Genomic DNA, 8036 nt, shown 5'->3' with positions numbered 1-8036 from the left:
TTTGGGCAACCTTCCACCCTCCATTCCTCCTTCTTCTCCCTTAGCCTATATTCTCAAGAACTTAAAACCTCTTCAACTCACACCTGACCTAAAACCTAAATGCCTTATTTTCTTCTACAATGCCACTTGACCCCAATACAAACTCAACAGTAGTTCCAAATAGCCAGAAAACGGCACTTTCGATTTTTCCATCCTACAAGATCTAAATAACTCTTGTCATAAAATAGGCAAACGGTCTGAGGTGCCCGACGTCCAGGCATTCTTTTACACATCAGTCCCTCCCTAGTCTCTGTTCCCAATGCAACTCATCCCAAATCTTCCTTCTTTCCCTTCCTCCTGTCCCCTCAGTCCCAACCCCAAGCGTTGCTGAGTCTTTCTAATCTTCCTTTTTTACAGACCCATCTGACCTCTCCCCTCCTCGCCAGGCCGAGCTAGGTGCCAATTTTTCCTCAGCCTCTGCTCCCCTACCCTATAATCCTTTTATCACCTGCCCTCCTCACACCAGGTCTGGCTTACAGTTTCGTTCCTAGCCCTTCCCCATCTGCCCAGCTATTTCCTCTTAAAAAAGTGGCTAGAGCTAAAGGCATAGTCAAGGTTAATGCTCCTTTTTCTTTATCTGACCTCTCCCAAATCAATTAGTGTTTAGACTCTTTTTCACCAAATGTGTATTCTTAATATGCATTTTAATTTATTACCTAATCTGCTCCTGACATTAAATAAAGCTCCAAAAATTAAATTCTGGCCCTCAAACCCCACAACAGGACTTAATGAACGTCGCCTTCAAGATGTACAATAATAGAGTAAAGGCAGCCAAGTAGCAATTTATTTCTGAGTTGCAATTCCTTGCCTCCACTGTGAGACAAACCCCAGCCACATCTCTAGCACACAACTCCAAACACCTAAACCGCAGCTGCCAGAAGTTCCTCCAGAACCTCCTCCCCTAGGAGCTTGCTACAAGTGCCGGAAATCTGGCCACTGGGCCAAGGAATGCCCGCAGCCCGGGATTCCTCCTAAGCCATGTCCCATCTGTGTGGGACCCTACTGGAAATTGGACTGTTCATCTCGCCTGGCAGCCACTCCCAGAGCCCCTGGAGCTCTGGCCCAAGGCTCTCTGACTGACTCCTTCCCAGAGCTTCTTGGCTTAGCGGCTGAAGACTGACGCTGCCCCATCACCTCGGAAGTCTCCTGGACCATCACAGATGCTTTGGGTAACACTAACAGTGGAGGATATGTCCGTCCCCTTCTTAATTAATATGGAGGCTACTCATTCCACATTACCTTCTTTTCAAGGACCTATTTCCCTTGCCTCCATAACTGTTGTCGGTATTGATGGCCAGGCTTCTAAACCTCTTAAAACTCCCCAACTCTGGTGCCAACTTGGACAACATTCTTTTATGCACTCCTTTTTAGTTATCCCCACCTGCCCAACTCCCTTATTAGGTCAAGATATTTTAACTAAATTATCTGCTTCCCTGACTATTCCTAGGCTATAGCCACACCTCATTGCTGCCTTTCCCCCCAGTTCAAAGCCTCCTTCACATCGTCCCCTCATATCCCCCCACCTTAACCTACAAGTACGGGACATCTCTACTCCTTCCCTGGCAACTGATCACATGCCCATTACTATCCCATTAAAACTCAATCACCCTTACCCCGCTCAATGCCAATATCCCATCCCACAGCATGAAAACCTATAAACTCTCCTTACATTTCCCCATTTTACCTGTCCAAAAACCAGACAAGTCTTACAGATTAGTTCAAGATCTTCGCCTTATCAACCAAATTGTTTTGCCTATCTACCCTGTGGTGCCCAACTCATACACTCTTTTGTCCTTAATATCTTCCTCCACAACTCACTATTCCATTCTTGATCTTAAAGATGCTTTTTCACTATTCCCCTGCACCCTTCCTCCCAGCCTCTGTTTGCTTTCACTTAGACTGACCCTGACACCCATCAGGCTCAGCAAATTACCTGGGCTGTACTGCTGCAAGGCCTCACGGACAGCCCCATTACTTCAGTCAAGCCCAAATTTCTTCCTCATCTGTTACCTATCTCGACATAATTCTCATAAATACCCACTTACTCTCCCTGCTGATCGTGTCCGGCTAATCTCCCAAACCCCAATCCCTTCTACAAAACAACTCCTTTCCTTCCTAGGCATGGTTAGTGCAATCATAATTCTTACATAAGAGCCGGGACCGCGTCCTATAGCCTTTCTGTCCAAATGACCTTACTGTTTTCGCCTAGCCCTCATGTCTGCACGCAGCGGCTGCCACTGCTTTAATACTGTTAGTGGCCCTAAAAAATCACAAACTATGCTCAACTCTCTACAGTTCTCATAACTTCTCAAATCTATTTTCTTCCCCCAACCATCGCTCAGGACCATGCTTATGCTGATAAGGCAGCTAAAAAAGCAGCTAGCATTCCAACTTCTATCCCTCAGGGCAGTTTTCCTCCTTCACATCAGCCACTCCCACCTACTCCCCCGCTGAAACTTCCACCTATCAATCTCTTCCCACACAAGGCAAATGGTTCTTAGACCAAGGAAAATATCTCCTTCCAGCTTCACAAGGCCCATTCTTTTCTGTCATCATTTCATAACCTCTTCCATGTAGGTTACAAGCCGCTAGCCCACCTCTTAGAACCTCTCATTTCCTTTCCATCATGGAAATCTATCCTCAAGGAGATCACTTCTCAGTGTTCCATCTGCTATTCAACTACCCCTCAGGGATTGTTCAGGCCCCCTCCCTTTCCTACACGTCAAGCTCGAGGATTTGCCCCTGCCCAGGACTGGCAAATTGATTTTACTCACATGCCCCGAGTCAGAAAACAAAAATATCTCTTAGTCTGGGTAGACACTTTCACTGGATGGGTAGAGGCCTTTCCCACAGGGTCTGAGAAGGCCATCGCAGTCATTTCAGACATAATTCCTCGGTTTGGCCTTCCTACCTCTATACAGTCTGATAACGGACCAGCCTTTAATAGTCAAATCACCCAAGCGGTTTCTCAGGCTCTTAGTATTCAGTGAAACCTTTATACCCTTTACCGTCCTCAATCTTCAGGGAAGGTAGAACGGACTAATGGTCTTTTAAAAACACACCTCACTAGGCTCAGTCACCAACTTAAAAAGGACTAGACATTACTTTTACCACTTTCCCTTCTCAGAATTCAGGCCTGTCCTGGGAATGCTACAGGTTCCAGCCCATTCGAGCTCCTGTGTGGATACTCCTTTTTATTAAGTCCCAGTCTCATTCCAGACACCAGATCAACTTGGACTGCAACCCAAAAAACTTGTCATCCCTGCTATCTTCTGTCTAGTCATACTCCTATTCACTGTTCTCAACTACTCTCAACTACTCATAAATGCCCTGCTCGTGTTTACACTGCTAGTTTACACTGTTTCTCCAAGCCATCACGGCTGATATCCATCCCCTAGTGCTATCCCAAACCACCACTCTAAATTCCCTCTTAAAGTAAATAAATAATCTTTGCTAGCAAGGCTATGCTGAGCATCCTTAAGCACTCTCTAATTAGATGTCCTAGGTCCTCCCAATTCTTAGTCCATTTAGTGTTTCAATTCATACAAAACAGCATCCAGGCCATCACCAATCATTCTATGCAACAAATGCTTCTTCTAACAACCCCACAATATCACCCTTTACCACAAGATCTCCCTTCAGCTTAACCTCTCTCACTCTAGGTTCCAACGCCGCCCCTACTCCCGCTTGAAGCAGCCCTGAGAAACATCGCCCATTCTCTCTCCATACCACCCCCCAAAATATTTTTACCGCCCCAACACTTCAACACTATTTTGTTTTATTTTTCTTATTAATATAATAAGGCAGGAATGGGGCGCAAAAATAAGAGGTTGGGGTTCTTGCCCCTCCCCCAGAAAAGCAGAGAAAGGGGAGAAACACGGAGAGAAGGGGTCAGGGTGCTTGCCCCTCCCACAGAAAAGCAGAGAAGGGGTAGAGACAGGGAGAGAAGGGGGTTGAGGTGCTTGCCCCTCCCCCAGAAAAGCGGGGCTTGCCGCTAAGGGTGAAGGACCAAGGCAGGCGTCCCTGCGGCGTGGTCAGACACCTCTGAAATGTGGGTGAGTAATCAGAGAGGCGTCCTTGCAATGATTAAACACTAAGGGAAGGCTGCCTTCCCCAGTCCGTGACCGGCGCTGGCATTCTGGGTCCACGGATAAAACATGTCTCCTTTGTTTCTACCAGAAAATGAAAGGAATTGAAATTAAGAGAAGGGAGAGATTGAAGGGTGGTGCCAAGATTGAAAGGAGAATGACGTTGAGGGATAGTGAGAGAGGTTGGAGAAGAGAGTAAAAAGAGGCCGCTTACCCGATTTAATATTGGTGAGATGTTCCTTGGGCTGGTTGGTCTGAGGACTAGAGGTCATAGGTGGATCTTTCTCACGGAGCAAAGAGCAGGAGGACAGGGGATTGATCTCCCAAGGGAGGTCCCCTGATCCGAGTCACGGCACCAAAATGTCATGCGCGTACATGTGAAGAGACCACCAAACAGGCTTTGTGTGAGCAACATGGCTGTTTATTTCACCTGGGTGCAGGCGGGCTGAGTCTGAAAAGAGAGTTAGCGAAGGGAGATAAGGGTGGGGCCGTTTTATAGGATTTGGGTAGGTAAAGGAAAATTACAGTCAAAGGGGGGTTGTTCTCTGGTGGGCAAGAGTGGGGGTCACAAGGTGCTCAGTGGGGGAGGTTTTTGAGCCAGGATGAGCCAGGAAAAGGACTTTCACAAGGTAATGTCACCACTTAAGGCAAGGACTGGCCATTTTCACTTCTTTTGTGGTGGAATGTCATCAGTTAAGGTGGGGCAGGGTATTTTCACTTCTGTGATTCTTCAGTTACTTCAGGCCATGTGGGCCTATACGTGCAAGTCACAGGGGATGCGATGGCTTGGCTTGGGCTCAGAGGCCTGACACTGTCATTTACAACATAGATGGAAATGGAGGTCATTATGTTAGGTGAAATAAGCCAGGCACAGAAAGACAAACTTCTCATGTTCTCAGTTATTTGTGGGAGCTACAAATTAAAATAATTGAACTCATGGAGATAGAGAGTAGAAGGATGGTTACCAGGGGCTGGTAAGGGTAGTGGACAGGGGTGAGGAGTAGGGCCAGGGGAAGTGGGGATAGCTAATAGGTACAAAAAAAAAATAGAATAATAAGATCTAGTATTTGATAGCACGACAGGGTGTCTATAGTTAAAAATCACATTAATTTTTTTTTATTTCAGTAGCTTTTGGGGTACAAGTGGTTTTGGGTTACACGGATGAATTATATAGTGCTGAATTCTGACATTTTAGTGCACCAGTCACCTGAGTAGTGTACATTGTACCCAATAGGTAGCTTCTTATCACACACCCCCGTCCCACCCTCCTCTTTCTGGGTCTCCAAAGTCTGTTATATGACTTTGTGTACCTTTGTGTACTTAGCTCCTACTTCTTTCGTTTTCCATTCCTGGGTTAATTCACTCAGAATAATGGCCTCCAGCTCCATCCAAGTTGCTGTAAGACATTATTTCATTCCTTTTTATGGCTGAGTAGTATTCCATAGTGTGTGTGTGTATATATATATATATATATATATATATATATATATATATATACACACCACATTTTCTTTATTCACCCATTAGTTGATGGGCGCTTAGGTTGATTCCATATCTTTGCAATTGTGAATTGTGCTGCAATAAATATATTTGTGTAGGCGTATTTTTCATATAATGACTTATTTTCTTTTGGGTAGGTACCCAGTAGTGGGATTGCTGGATCAAATGGTAGATCTACTTTTAGTTCTTTTAAGGAATATCCACACTGTTTTTCATAGAGGCTGTACTAATTTACATTCTCAACAGCAGTCTAAGTGTTCCCCTTTCACCACATTCACACCAACATCGAGTATTTTTTGACAGTCAATTTAGTTGTACATTTAAAAATAAAAGAGTATAATTGGATTGTTTGCAACACAAAGGATAAATGCTTGACATAGGCCGGGCGCGGTGGCTCAAGCCTGTAATCCCAGCACTTTGGGAGGCCGAGACGGGCGGATCACGAGGTCAGGAGATCGAGACCATCCTGGCTAACACGGTGAAACCCCGTCTCTACTAAAAAATACAAAAAACTAGCCGGGCGAGGTGGCGGCCGCCTGTAGTCCCAGCTACTCTGGAGGCTGAGGCAGGAGAATGGCGGGAACCCGGGAGGCGGAGCTTGCAGTGAGCCGAGATCGGGCCACTGCACTCCGGCCTGGGCGACAGAGCGAGACTCCGCCTCAAAAAAAAAAAAAAGAAAAAAATCAAGATCTTATTTCACAGTTGAGTAGGAGAGGCCTGGGGGAACAAAGAGATACCTGTTTCTCCCACTTTCTTTGTTCTCTGTCAGCACCTCCTACCCTGTTCTTCCCTAAGGGAAAGGAGTATATGGGCAACAGGGCACAGGGCTCAGAGGCTTCTAAGGCCCTTTGATAACTGGTCATTCTCTTTTTTTTTTAAATTTTTAAAAAGTTTTATGGGTACATAGTAGGTGTATATATTTTTGGGTTACATGAGATATTTGGATACAGGTATGATAATCACATCGGGGTAAATAGGGTATCCTTTATGTCAAGCTTTTTTTTTTTTTTTTTTTTTTTTTACCCCGATGTGATTATCATACCTGTATCCAAATATCTCATGTAACCCAAAAATATATACACCTACTATGTACCCATAAAACTTTTTAAAAATTAAAAAAAAAAAGAGAATGACCAGTTATCAAAGGGCCTTAGAAGCCTCTGAGCCCTGTGCCCTGTTGCCCATATACTCCTTTCCCTTAGGGAAGAACAGGGTAGGAGGTGCTGACAGAGAACAAAGAAAGTGGGAGAAACAGGTATCTCTTTGTTCCCCCAGGCCTCTCCTACTCAACTGTGAAATAAGATCTTGATTTTTTTTTTTTTTTTTTTTTTTGAGGCGGAGTCTCGCTCTGTCGCCCAGGCTGGAGTGCAGTGGCCCGATCTCGGCTCACTGCAAGCTCCGCCTCCCGGGTTCCCGCCATTCTCCTGCCTCAGCCTCCAGAGTAGCTGGGACTACAGGCGCCGCCACCTCGCCCGGCTAATTTTTTTTGTATTTTTAGTGGAGACGGGGTTTCATTGTGTTAGCCAGGATGGTCTCGATCTCCTGACCTCGTGATCCGCCCGTCTCGGCCTCCCAAAGTGCTGGGATTACAGGCTTGAGCCACCGCGCCCGGCCAAGATCTTGATTTTTATCTGAGATCTTTATGTTTGCTTTACCCAACACCCAGCACCTGAAGTTATGTGCAAAATTTTGTGTGTATAAGCATCTTCTTGGGAAGATAGTGTTCATTAGGGCCTCAAAGTTGTTCAAGATCTGAAAACAATTTGAGAAACACTAGATTAAGTGGTTTCTAAGGCCCCTGTTTTCAAATTCTATGATTTTGATAATACTCAATATAATTTATTTGAATTTATAAAAAGGATCATTAAGGAAGTGTCAGGTTTCAAGAAGCCAAGAAATATCACTTTGAGAAATATACTAAATATTAACATCAGGTAATACAAAGCCGTTTTCTCTGTTGTGAATGGGGAACTGATATGGATACTATTATGTGTGAACTTGGCTAGGCTAGTTAGACACACTGTATGCCCAGCTGTTCGGTCAAACACCAGTCTAGGTGTTGTTGTGAAGGTATTTCTTAGAAGTAATTAACATTTAAATTAGTACACTTTGAGTAAAGCAGATCACCCTCCAAAACCTGAGTGAGTCTCACACAAGGTTGGTTTTAAGCTTTAAGAACAAAGACAGGTTTCCCAAAGAAGGAAGTCTCCTCAAAACTGCAACATGGAAACTCTTCTTGAGTTTCCAGCCTGCTAGCCTGCCCCGGAAATATCCAGGACTTGCCAGCCCTGGATAATCATATGAAGAAACTCCTTAAAATAATAAACCTCTCTTTCTCTTTCTCTCTATCCTATTGGTTCTATTTCTCTGGAGAACCCTGACCAGTACTGGACCCATTAGTCATTTTTC

The sequence above is a fragment of the Macaca nemestrina genome, chromosome 2 (assembly GCF_043159975.1).
Source record: "Macaca nemestrina isolate mMacNem1 chromosome 2, mMacNem.hap1, whole genome shotgun sequence".
NCBI lineage: Eukaryota > Metazoa > Chordata > Mammalia > Primates > Cercopithecidae > Macaca > Macaca nemestrina.
Note: the sequence above shows the minus strand (reverse complement) of the source record.